This window comes from Elgaria multicarinata, chromosome 9 (genome assembly GCF_023053635.1).
Source record: "Elgaria multicarinata webbii isolate HBS135686 ecotype San Diego chromosome 9, rElgMul1.1.pri, whole genome shotgun sequence".
Taxonomy (NCBI): Eukaryota; Metazoa; Chordata; class Lepidosauria; order Squamata; family Anguidae; genus Elgaria; species Elgaria multicarinata.
The window spans coordinates 36,916,136-36,929,334 of NC_086179.1; the positions used below are offsets into that span (position 1 = coordinate 36,916,136).

The 13,199-nt window shown below is 43.6% G+C and overlaps 1 protein-coding gene across 4 annotated transcripts in view; it reads left to right on the forward strand.

The window, feature by feature from the left end:
* The first annotated feature begins 988 nt into the window (after positions 1-988).
* Positions 989-13,199, forward strand: part of SGSM3 (small G protein signaling modulator 3) — a 44,242-nt gene continuing 32,031 nt past the window's right edge. For 3 of the 4 annotated variants that reach the window (XM_063133572.1, XM_063133571.1, XM_063133574.1), the window contains exons 1-2: positions 2,730-2,917; positions 10,286-10,386. The gene's annotated coding sequence lies outside the window, so the exon portion shown is untranslated. Of the gene's footprint in view, positions 1,032-2,729; positions 2,918-10,285; positions 10,387-13,199 lie in introns of those variants that run through there. The other variant, XM_063133573.1, reaches the window with a different exon arrangement.

Below are 13,199 nucleotides of genomic sequence, written 5' to 3' on the forward strand. Positions count from 1 at the left end.
ACTCTGAGTTCTGTACATTGTTCAGGTGGTCTTTTCAGCATCCAGTTTCCGGTTGTAGTTGAGCCCTGCTACTGAAAACAGGCTTTGGGCCTATGGGATTTCTGAAGCTCAAGCCTGGGGTAGCCATTTTCGCTTAGTTTAATATACATGCATACGTATGTTGTGCTTTCAAAATCTCTATAAGGATATGGCAGAGACGTCGCATTTATTTTGAGGGACCTGCAGGGGCCGCCAGCACAGCTCCACCAGACCATAGAGATTTACAGAAAGGAGTGTACAGGAACGGTGCTACAGGAAGGTGTAGTCGCCCGTAACCCAGTTTGTCGTCATAACATACGAGAGGACGCGAGAGGTTTGCGGGGCACAGATAAAAACAGAGTTGCAAACGGGGGCTGGTTTGCCCGGATTCTCTTTCTATCCCCACTCCCATTTTACACTTTGTGCGGGATAATAAAAAGCATAGCGCGTCTGCGCGAAAGTTAATGATGCACAAGGTGTTTGCATTCAATGGAGCTCTGGTTTAGGCTGCAGGTAGGGTTTAAGGGAGTACAGTAGTTTTAACTAGATATACCTTTGCTGCCACCTGTTTGGGGGATGATGACGATTAGAAGAAGGAAAAACAGCCACTGTAGTACACAGGCATGGATACAGTTTATTAGACTTTTTAAACAGTTAACATGGCAAACACGGCTGGCTGAGGCATGCTGAGAGTTGTAAGTCTTTTTTTTTCTGTCTAAACATGCGTAGGCTTGCGCCTTTATTACATTTTATGCCACGCAATAGGCGAACGTCTCCGAGCGGTTCACAAAGCAAAAACCATAAAATATAAGACTGTACTTGCATTTGCAGCTCATTTTTTAATATTTAAAATTGAAATTAATTTCCAGTCCGGGTTTATAGAAGTACTACAGTTCCCGTCATGCTTTGCGTCGCCCTCTTCCTCCCTCCCTCGGGCGCTGCGCATGCGTTGTGGGTTAGGTAGGCGCTGACGGGAACGAGATGAGGGGAGAAGTCTGAAGCGGTGTACGAAGGTAGGTGTTTGCTTCGCGTGTGGAGGTGGGTTCGTGTGGGGGAGAGGAGGAGTGCGATGCCCTTCACCGAGGTAGCAGAGGAGTTGGCGGCAGCGAGCGAGGAGAGGGGGCAGTCCGTGTAGAGAGAGTGGTGTGAACAGGGACACCGACTCCCAAGACAGACAGACGTGACGGAGCGGGTCCTGGTCGGTGTATGGACGGACTGAGGGCCAGACTCTCCCTCGTCGCGACAGGTGGAGGATGGAAAGCCAGAGAGTAAACGACAGGATGGGCCCCGGCAAGCCTAGGTCCAAACAGATGGTTGGACAGGCTGCCAAAGACAGGTGAAGGACCGGTGGGCGGACTGACGAGTCATGCGGTGTAAATGTGGGTTGGGGAAACCGGGCATGATGGAGTGACAGGCACCCTCGAACATCTCTTGTTTCCTTATTTTCTTCGAAATGGCTACGGCCATTAAGAAACTGTGAAAACCAGCTGTCAGGCAGGTGAGGAAGGAGACGAGGTTCTACAAGTGTCTCAGGACAACTGGAGAGGGATTGGGAGGTATCCTGCTCTGCGGAGCAACGCCACAACTGGTAGTAGGTACCTTGTCTAAATGAAAATCGACAGAACGTGTTGGGATTAATTTTTAACTCCACCCCCACCCCCCGCTAAAGCAAAACACTCCACAGACAAAGCAAACGTCGGTACGAGCAAGTATCCCTGAACCAGAGCATCCCTGTCATAAGGCTTGTGTTCTTGTTAACTTCATGAGGAAAAACTAAAATGTCAGAAAGTAGTGAGCAGCTAGGCAGAACTTCTCCTGTGGCTGGACGCTAAGCAAAGGGACGAGGGAGGGGGAGAAAGCGAAACCTGGGCTGGATGAAAAAGCTCCAAATTCTGCCCTTTGTAAGAGGGAGTGGAGGCTCTGTTTTGTAGGCTTAATTGGATTAGAATGTGTTTTTCAGCTAGCACAACCTAATCGTATTAACTCTGCATTACACCATTACCTTACTGCAGCTTTGGGGTGGTGTGTGTCCCCCAGTGAGTCAACACAGCTACCTATGATATTTGCATGTCTTGTAATGTGTGGGAATGGGGAAAAGAGGGTTAGTTAGGATGTGTGTGACCAACTAAGAAGACCCTTATCTTCCTGTTATTGACCACATGGCCCTCTTGTTCGGCCAGTTGAATAAGTGCCTTTTAAGAATGTGCTGCTTTTTAATAATGTATTAGTTTTATATGTTTTAATCAATTATATGTATTTTATGGTGGTTTGCATTTGTGTTGTACCCCACCTTGATCCAGAGGGAGAGGTGGGTAACAAATAAATATATTAAATTAAATTATTTTATTATATTATCTAGTTTGTATTACAGGGAATAGTATATAGAGGAGAATAGCATGACAATTTTAAGGAATGCCCCTGTAAAAGTGAAGTGTTAGTATTTCATAAGAGAGACACCAGCTGTTTTTGTAGAGGTATCCATCATTTTATTTTGCACACACTCATATTCCACTTGATGATGCCACTTGACATAAGACATCCTGTGCAGTTATTTTTTTCTCATCTAATCCTGCTACTGTAATTCTCACTCCCATTTTTGCTGCTTCCTCCCTCCATCTATTCATACATCTCTAATAATATGTTTATATCGTATCTAATTCTGTAGTAATCATAAAAATACATCTATTTTTTTCTAGAATGAACTGTGCAAACGGGAGGTTTATGACAGTGTACTACTGGAACTAGGCTTGTGTGTTAACCATAGTTCATGAAGCAAGATACCCCATTCCCTCCTCAGTTTAACACTCAGAAGTTATCCAAAATGTATATGCAGGTCTAAGCATATTGGGGCTCTGAGGCATATTCTCCCACCATCCTGCAAGTGAATTCCTGTTTGCAAGTATTTCACCTAACTGGGTTTTTTTAAAGAAGCATCCCTTTGTGTTCTGCATTTACTATATGAATGTGAGGTCTCTCTGCTCCTGTTCCCATTGAGAATGAGATTGCCATCTATATCACCACCTGGCATTAGTTTGGCCCTTCCCTACTCTTTTGCTGCAATACACAGATTCACTGCAGTTTAAGATAATCAAATTCAGATAAAGTAATAACTTTTGAGCTTCAATACCTTTGATCTGGATTCCCCCCCCCCCAATAAATTGATTAGTATTCATATCATGTGGATGTAGTTCTGGAAAACCCTAAACCTCAAGCTACATTTTAAGAAAAGTGCATGTTACCCTTTAATCTGGAGTGATTCTGATCCTCTATATCTGACAGAATTTTTTGTTGTTGTTGTGTCTAGTGATTCAAATGTCTATCATACAGTTTTGTGACTCATGGTTAGATTTAATTGGGGTTCTTCAATGCCTTTCTTGCATGGTCTGTCTTTATTTTGGGTTTTGCTAATTTGTTATGTATCCCAGACTTTCAAATACTGTCTTTCAGGTTACTCCCTTTGTGGTGCCATCTATTTCTCCCTTTGAGATTGCTGATTGCAAGTTATCAGTCACTTGTCCTTTTCAGCCTTAACAGCCCAACCTTGTGCATGTTTACCTAAGAAGTCCCACTGAATTCAACTGGACTTATTGCCAATTAGCCATATACGATTTTATTATTACGGCTCGATCCTTTAGTCAGTGTGACTGACTTCTTAGTAAGTGTACGACTGTTATGCTAGGTACATTTACTTAGGATTAAGTCCATAGAATCCAATGGGATTTATTTCTGAGTAAATCTGCATAGTATTGAGCTACATGTGTGTATTCCTTTTCTTAAGGAATACCACTATACTATCTGCTTAATTTCATCAGTTGCTAGAAAAAGAGAAATTAAAGGTCCTCATGAAAGAAAATACAAAGGTGGGAAAACCTCCAGGGAAAATGTACTGGAATAATCTGACAGCCTTTGTGAAGTCCAATACTACCACAAACATATCAAAGATCAAATGACAAACCTCTTCTAGTGTAGTGTTTCTTTGGTATTTCTTACCTATGAAAAAATAAAGGTTAATTGCATTTCAGCAGTTGATGTGGGCTCTCCCACACTAGAGGCATTCAAGAGGCAGCTGGACAAGCATCTGTCAGGGATGCTTTAGGGTGGATTCCTGCATTGAGCAGGGGGTGGACTCGATGGCCTTGTAGGCCCCTTCCAACTCTGCTATTCTATGATTCTATGATTTCTTTAAGTTTTAGAATTTCAACAATTGTCTAATGTTCTGTTTTGTGACATTCTAGTATAGTGATTTAGCATTGGAAAAAGCCTGATTTAAACATACAGTGTTGGTACCAAGGAATTTGATGTAGTTTTCAGGTCTGTGGAGGGCTGGTCTCTAAAACCTTAATGTAGTTCATAGGACCTGGAAATATTTCCTAGTTCTTCGTGGTCTCTGTGCATCACACATATGGGCTCTGCACCTGCGCAGAGCTTCATTCGGGAAACTTCCATAGCTGAGAGGTTTTGGGTGGGAGCCCCTTAGAGTATGCGTAGAGGAGGTGGGAGGGGTTCCTGCCAAAACTCTTAGCTATGGAAGTTGCCCAAGTGAAACTCCACACAGGTGCAGAGCCCATATGTGTGAATACACAGCTGACCACTCAAAGAACTTCAGTTACAGTTAAGCAACCTGACTTTCTGTGTTGCTACAGTACTAGAAGATGAATTAGAAAAGGTTCCTGTGGTTGGAGAAAGACAGAACCAGCTGCATGCCTGTTCAGTTCCAAAAAAGAAACTACTTTCTTTCCATTAAGGAAGTTATGGTGAAAACAGATAAGTTAGAAATAAGAAATTCTACAGTGAGGTTGAGATGGGTGAGCTTGTCTTAGCAATGTAAGATCAATAATTTATCAGTCTTGTTCTGTGTATTGCATCAGGAATATGAAGGTTACAAGGTTGTTTCCTATTTTTCAGAAAGCCAAGGTATATTATGAGTCAACTTGTTTTGTGAACTGCCCAGAGAGCTTTGGCTATTGGGTGGTGTACAAATGCTTGGGGAGCTTGGGATTCAAATCTCATTCAGCCACAGGACCACTTCAGATCCTGAAAAAGAAAAGTATTTGGGCCTAAGTAACAGAAAGGTCCTGACATTGGCCATAGCTAGACACATGGAGACTGGTAATGAACATTATTTAGAGGACAAAAGGTCAATCTTGAGCATGGCACGAAGCATTCTCCTCTCCCAGCCATCCTGCAGGTGTAGAGGAAATGCATTCCTTTAGTTAACTTAAGGGCCTGTAGAGAGGTAGCTGTATTAGTTTGCTGTAGCAAGCAGTGTCGTGTGGCACTTTAAAGAGTAGCAGATTTTGCATTAGATTTTTTGAACCAGAGCCATGAAATCTTGCATCTGATTAAACAGGCTCAAGTTTGTAAAAGCTTATGTCACAATAAATCTTGAGTCAAGACTATTTTAGTTGGTTAAGGACTAATGATACTCTGTTTCACGGTACAGCATTCCTAATTGGGATTTGTTGCATGTGGGATTCTGACTGTGTCATTTTAAGCATATACCCAAAACCCCTTATTTGCTGATACTTAGCACACCACTCTTAAGAAGCCTGCAGAAAGCAATTTCATTTACCAAATTAAATCACAACGGATGTAATCTTGATCCTTACACTTGCCTCTGCTATCTGTTACTGCTATGTTCTGGCAATATAACCCTTTCCTATAAATGCCATTAATTCCTCAAGTTAATATTTGCTTTTTGCGTATGGAGGAGGAGCTCTCTTCCCAACCTCAGTTAAACCAACAAAGCAGAAGACATTCCTGACAGATGGGATAAATGTAGATGGAGGGAGTGGCCTGAACACGTCCTCGATTTGGCACAGTGCTACTTTTTGCAACATGATACATAGTTTTTACGAATTCCACATGTCAGGTTGAACAGTTTATATTGTTTGCATGGGCCTAACTCACTTTAGGACACACCTAAAGGATTGAGAATTTTTAACATATCTGTCTTGAGTAGTTGCTTCTCTATGTAGTGAATATTTTTTAATGAGAGCAGAATTATTTTAATAAAAATGAACTCAGTCCATGATACATTTGTGTCATCCATATGTAAGGCTGCAATCCTATGATCCCTGAGAGGGGGTCCCTGGGCATAGGATGTTTCATACCTCTCCCCATCTGTGGACAGAGAGAGAGGTCCAACCTCAGAAGGGGAGATCCAACCATGCAACTCCCTTCCCAGCCTCCACGGAAATGAAGTTTTTTCATGAAAATAAGTTGTGGCTTTATTTACTCTCTCAAGATTTAAAAATCATGGTTATTTTACACTTTATCATTGATTGGGTTCGGACATCATGATGGCCCATTTTACCTATCATGGTTTATCGTGTCATCTGTCAGGATTTTTTTAATCCACAATGGTTTATTGGCCCAAAATAACCCACTACGATAACCCACAGCCTGCAAAGTGGGTTAGTTAACCCACTGTGAATTATCTTATCTGTCAGGCACCATGGGTTAATTCCTTGCCTAGAGAGTCCTGCGGCAAAAGTGGTACAGATTGTCGCCACTCTGCTTCCCACAGGGTTTAGCACTATTGGGAACATGTTAAAGCGAGTAAGTTGGCAGTGTTTATGGTGGGGAAATGCACAAATATTCATGAATACAGGAAGAAATAAAGTTTAAAGGAATTGGGCTTGATTAAAGCAGAAGAATGAAGACAAATTGGATGATTTATTGCCTCTAACAACAAAATTTCAGGGGGAAATACTAACTGAGATGTATGCTATTAGGAACATCCTAAAGCAACTGAGTCAGCAGTGTCCATGAGGAAAGGTGCAATTCTGCTAACGTGGAATTGCACATTTCCCCATAGACGTTAAAGCATCGAGAACACGTTAAAACAACTGAGCCAGCAATGTTTATTTTCCCTCCTATGGGATAATTGTGCAGGGTTTTGATGGTGCATTGCGAGCCTCCCAACTAGGAGAGGCTGTGTTAAATTTTGTCCTTGTCCCGCAAACCTCCAATGTTTTATTTGTGCCACCTCCTGGGTGTATCTGGAATTTTCCTCTGGGGTAATTGTGCTTTGATGATGCATGGGGTGCCTCCCAAGTAGGAGAGGCTGTGTGTGAAGTTTGGTCCTGATCCTGCAAACCTCTCAGGATTTATTTGTGCCACCCTCCTTTTTGGTGCATGCTAGGATTTTGCTCCTTGTAGCTGTGATGCAATGAATGGGTGAAACAGAGCCACTACTCAGGGGGGAGAACTCCAGTGGGACAGGGAGCAGGGGATGGGTCAGATGAGGCATGGTAGCTTAATATACTATGCACAGTAGCTTATTAGCTCAATCATGTGTTGGGGCATCGTGGACTACTTCAAAAATAAACTATTGTGAGTAGCTTTTTAAGTCACCATGGCTTAAAGTGACATCCAAACATGGCCATTATGTCGTATGTACCACTTTCCCACTTCTGTATTTGGTCATATGCATAGATTTTCACTAGAATTTTTGATGGTGTTAATAAATTGTCAACCATTGTTCTATACTTTATCTTTTTACAATTATTATTGCAATTATTAATGTTATTATTTTTATGCTTATAGTGCCCTGTAGCTGAAGCATAAAATAATAAAGTAAAACATAAAAATACAACATAAAATACAACATGAAATTTACACTTGCAAAATTTAAAACAATTTAGACAGCTAAAAACAGTTTCAATAAAATACTAAACCTGGTTAGATTACTAGCATAAATGCACCACCATATGCCATAGTTGGGGGGCCACCACTGAGAAGGCCCTCTCTCTTGGCTCCCTCAGAGGAGGCACTCGGGTGGGGGGGAGGCAGATGTTGATCGTAGTGTCCGGATATGTTCAGGCCAGGAGAGGCGTTCCATCAGGTATTGCAATCTTGAGGCATATGAGACTTCATTGAATCATAGAATAGTAGAGTTGGAAGGAGCCTATAAGGCCATCGAGTCCAACCCCCTGCTCAATGCAGGAATCCACCTTAAAGCATATCTGACAGCTGCATTTTGGGTTATGGGTTAAAAGCTGCACCTTGAATTGGGATCAGAAACATACAGGCAGCCAATGCAAGTGGGCCAGAATTGGGTCTTATGTGCTCAGACCTTTTGGTCCCAGTTTTAAACTGGCTGCTACGTTTTGCACAAGCTGCAGTTTCTGATGTCTTCAAGGGCATCCACATGTAGAGTTCATTATTGCAGTTATCTTAACTTGGAAATTACCAGAGCATAGATTACCCAAACCAGGTTATCCCTGTCCAAATAGGGGTGTAGCTGGTCCACCCGCTGAAACTGGTTGAAGGCGCTCCAAGCCACCAAGGCCATCTGAACTTCAAGTGATACAGATAGGTCCAGGAGAACCCCAAGCTATGAATTCCTCCTTCAAGGGGAGTGCAACCCTACCCAGAACAGGTTGAGCACTCTCCATCCAGTGAGAAGAACCACCCACTAACAGCATCTCAGATTTGCCTGGATTGAGCTTGAGTTTATTAGCCCTCATCAAGTCCATTGTCACAGCCAGGCACTGCTTCAGCACCTCCACAGCCTCACCTGATGAAGATGAAACGGAGAAGTAGAGCTGCATGTCATCAGTCCACTAATGGCAACACATTCCAAAACCCCGGATGACCCCACTCATTTTTTTCATGTAGATATTAAACAGCATGAGGGATAAAACTGACCTCTGAGGAACCCCATGGTTGGGAATCGATGAGCCAAGCAATATTCCCCAAGCACCACCTTCTGGAGCTGGCCATCATCATATTTGTGATAAAATCCCAGATCTCTGTCTGGGTTAGTTCTCTTGGCTTCTTCAACTTATAGAACCTTCCAGGGCGTTAGGTGTGATTCATTCACCCTCCTGTGCAACTCTCTTCTAGCAGTGCTGTATTTTTCTGCATCTCTCCCTCTCTTTGTCAGGTCTCAAAAACTGTTGCCAGGGAATGTTCCATAGCAACCAAAGGCAGGAAAAACCTGTCTACCTGGTTCAGTTTATTTAATATTCAGCTATTTAAGAATCTGTTTAGTGAGCTGTGAGGAAGCAGGTAGGAGGAGTGGGGCCTGGTAACCAGTCAACACATTAGACATGGCAGCCTATTATTCAAGCTGCCCAGTTCTCTCATAACTGTTCTTTATTTTGGTGTGGAAAGGATAGCAGCAGGAATCTTTCTCATACTTACCGTCTTTCACAGTCCATATGATACATCTGATGGAGAAGACTCTATTCTGTGAAAGTAAATGCCACAATGTCATTAAGATACCATAAGACCTTTTGCTACAACAGACAAATACACCTACTCTTCAGTTATCCATATTTTCCCACTTTTTACTGCACACTCTCTCATGTACACTATTCTTCTCAATATATAGAAGGGACTACAGCAAACCAAAATAATTTAAAGCGCAAGGGAAAAAAGCCATAAGAGATCTTTTACCCTGTTTAATCAAAAACATACAGAGAAAGCCATGTGGGACTGGAAACAATTCTGTCTTCTAAAACTATGTGCAACTATGTATTGAGCTGTATATGGATTAAAAGGTGGCTTTGTATATGAGCTAGGACTGAGCCAAAACTCTATTCAGCTTTGTTTAATTTTCTGTATTGACAAAAATGAAGACAAAACAAACTATTTTCATTATGTTTATGACTGCTGCTTCAGAACTATTTTTGTTATGTTTATGACTGCTGCTTCAGAACTTTAGCATTTCCTCCTCCAAATTCTAGACACAAAACTCTGCTTAGGAACTGTGGACAGAAAGCATCAAACTGCTGTAGAGCCCGAGGGTTAACAACACTGCAAAATAAATGTGTGAATAGGATTGTCCAGCTAGCTCAGAACAAGCATTCATTTAGTTCTAATAATTTATATAGCTATTTGAATGTATTAACTGTTATGGAATCCTTATCTGATTCTTTGCCTTGGGTAGGTTCTTTGATGTTTCCTTTCTCAAAAATGGGATTCAGCATTGAAAGTGAGTGAATGACTAGGCCACCATGTGATTCCTTCGGTAACCAAGATTTAAATCTAGGCCTCCCAACATAATTGCATAATCTTATATGTATGTTTTGAGAAAATCCAAATCCTCATGAGTGTTTTTCATTTCTTGCCATTATTCAAAGTGAAAATGAGATGACAAACCCAGATAGGAAGAAGTCCATAATAGCTTTGTTGTGAAGCCTGATCCTATGCAGGACTGACCAACTGCTTCCATTAGAACAAATGTTCAGATTGGGAAACAAAAGGTTTGTCATTGCTAAACTTTGTGAGGACCTGTTTATCTTGTTTCTTGTAGTAATCTCCAACTTGAGACCCTGAATCACTTCAGTCCCAGCAATGCCTGCCCTTGTCCAGGAAGGGCAGCAAGCAGTGAAACTCTGAAGCATACTGTATCCGGTTTGTATTTGTACTTGATAGTATACACTGTAATACCTGCTAAGGGAAAGTGTGCAGAGTGTTTAATTTTTACAGATTTGTTTACTATTGTTGATCTCTTTGCACCTGAAAATCTTCCCAGATCCTGCTTCAGCCAGAAGCAACAGAAATTAGTCATCTTTGATGCTATTTAATTGTCTTGTAGAGTGACATTGCAGTTTAAAAACTCTTTTAAATTCAACATGTCCGACTTTGATCATATTTCCTTGACCCATTTATTACCATATACTTGTACATTACTTATTCCATATTAATAATGCTGAAGTTTATTCTCCAAGGTAAAGTAAGATTTGCTATCACAAAAAAAATGAATACAGATGGAGATTTTAGTTTTAATAACCGTAGAATGCAGCTGTATGGTTCTTCTTCGTGGTCTCTATGCATCACACATATGGGCTTTGCGCCTGCGCAGAGACCAGACCGGAACCTTCTATAGCTGAGTGGAACGTTTTTGGCGGGAACCCCTCCCCCACGCTACCGTGCATGTCCATGGGGTTCCCGCCCTTACCTCAGTTCTTCGTCGTCCGCCATTGTGCACAGACCTGTTTAACCGAACCTCTAGCGTTTTTCTTATTAACTTTATTTTCTCTTTTACGATCTTCGTTTTTCGATCTTTTTCTAAGACTCTTCTTACTACTTTTCTTATATTAAAAAAAATAAATAAAAAAATATTGTAGATAGTTTTCCTCAGCGACTTCGGTCGCGTGAGGCCTGTATGGCAGTTGAAGCCCCGTTTACGAAGTGTGTGAAGTGTGGGGCTAAGCTTCCACCTATTGACGGACACTCCCTCTGTGTCCTTTGTTTGTGCTAAGGCCATATCGTTGAGGCCTGCTATCACTGCATGTCGTTTACAAAACAAACGAGGAAAAGCAGAGCTGACGACTTCCCTCCATCTTGGGGGGAAAAAGCTCTCAGAGCCACGGAGGCTCCTACTATGGATAAAACGGCAGTCAGTAAGTCCGTTACCGACAAAACGGCAGCGAGTAAGTCCGTTACCGACAAAACAGCAGCCAGTAAGACCGTTGATGACCGTTGCACTGAGGTGCCTGAGAATTCCAGAGCGGCTAATAGGGCTCAGATACCCCTAACGCCTGGACGGTCACTGGTGAGTTCCGCGGCCAGGAAAATCTCCAAAAGGGCCCGGACTCCCAAATCTTCGATGATGGACAAAACGGCAGCCAGTAAGTCCGTTGATGACCGTTGCACTGAGGTGCCTGAATATTCCAGAGCGGCTAATAGGGCTCAGATACCCCTAACGCCTGGACGGTCACTGGCGAGTTCCGCGGCCAGGAAAATCTCCAAAAAAGGCCCGGGCTCCCAAATCTTCGACGATCGACAAAACGGCAGCCAGTAAGTCCGTTGATGACCGTTGCACTGAGGTGCCTGAATATTCCAGAGCGGCTAATAGGGCTCAGATACCCCTAACGCCTGGACGGTCACTGGCGAGTTCCGCGGCCAGGAAAGTCTCCAAAAAAAGGCCCGGGCTCCCAAATCTTCGACGATCGACAAAACGGCAGCCAGTAAGTCCGTTGATGACTGTTGCACTGAGGTGCCTGAATATTCCAGAGCGGCTAATAGGGCTCAGATACCCCTAACGCCTGGACGGTCACTGGCGAATTCCGCGGCCAGGAAAATCTCCAAAAAAGGCCCGGACTCCCAAATCTTCTTCGGAAATGGAGCGGCGGAACCGGCTAGGAGTCACTCTACTCCTCCTGTCATACCGACCGCTTCGATACCGAGGCCTCCCTCGGTATCGAGATTCCAGCCGCTACCGATGGCTACGGTACCGACGCACCCTCCCAGTCTATCGGAGGGCGAGTTGCGGGATTCGGCTTCAGCAGCCTCTTTCTGAGAGCCTACCAGGCCGTGAGAGGTTCAGGGACTAATCCCTCTACCGCCTTCGGAATGGGATCGATATCGCCCACTTCCAGGGTGACCACCAGTACCCTCAAGAAGAGTATTATGCGCACCCTTCGCTTACATCGAGGGTGTGTCATCTACCGCTGCCTCCACCGCCCGCCCACCAATGTCCACGGTGTCGACGCCTTGACACCGTACGCAGCCATCGGCATCGACTGCCGCGGTTACCACGATACCGACGGAGCATGTGTCATCTACCGCTGCCTCCACCGCCCGCCCACCAATGTCCACGGTGTCGACGCCTCGACACCGTACACAGCCATCGGCATCAACTGCCGCGGTTACCACGATACTGACGGAGCATGTATGCCTCCAGGTGGTTACAGTATCCTTGCCTGAAGAAAATTATTCATCGGATTCTGAATTGGGGTTGTCGGCTACTCCATCGATGCCTTCACCATAAGATGAGGTTCATGACAACGACCCTTCTTCCCCTTCCGACGATACGGTCAGATCTTCTGACCATATGCTTAGAATGGCTCAGGCATTAGGACTGGTGATCCAGCACCACATGCTTTAAAGCAAATGGCTCAATTATTCTGGAAAACACCGGCTATGTCTCAAGCCACATCGTAAAGGCTAGAGACCCTCTATCGAGTCTAACAAGAAAATGTACAGTTTCTGGTCCAACATCCCAAACCTAATTCGATCGTAGGGAGTCGGCTCAAGGCCGCTCACAGAAGGCACATTCTGCACCCGTGGACAGAGAGGGCAGAAAGTTGGACCTTACGGGCCGGAGGATTTACTCCTCTGCTTCTTTGGGCATCAGCCTACGAGGCTACCATAGCACGATACCAGCTCTTCCTCTGGGAGAAAATAGGATCACTAGGTGAACATCTCCCAGAGGACAAAAA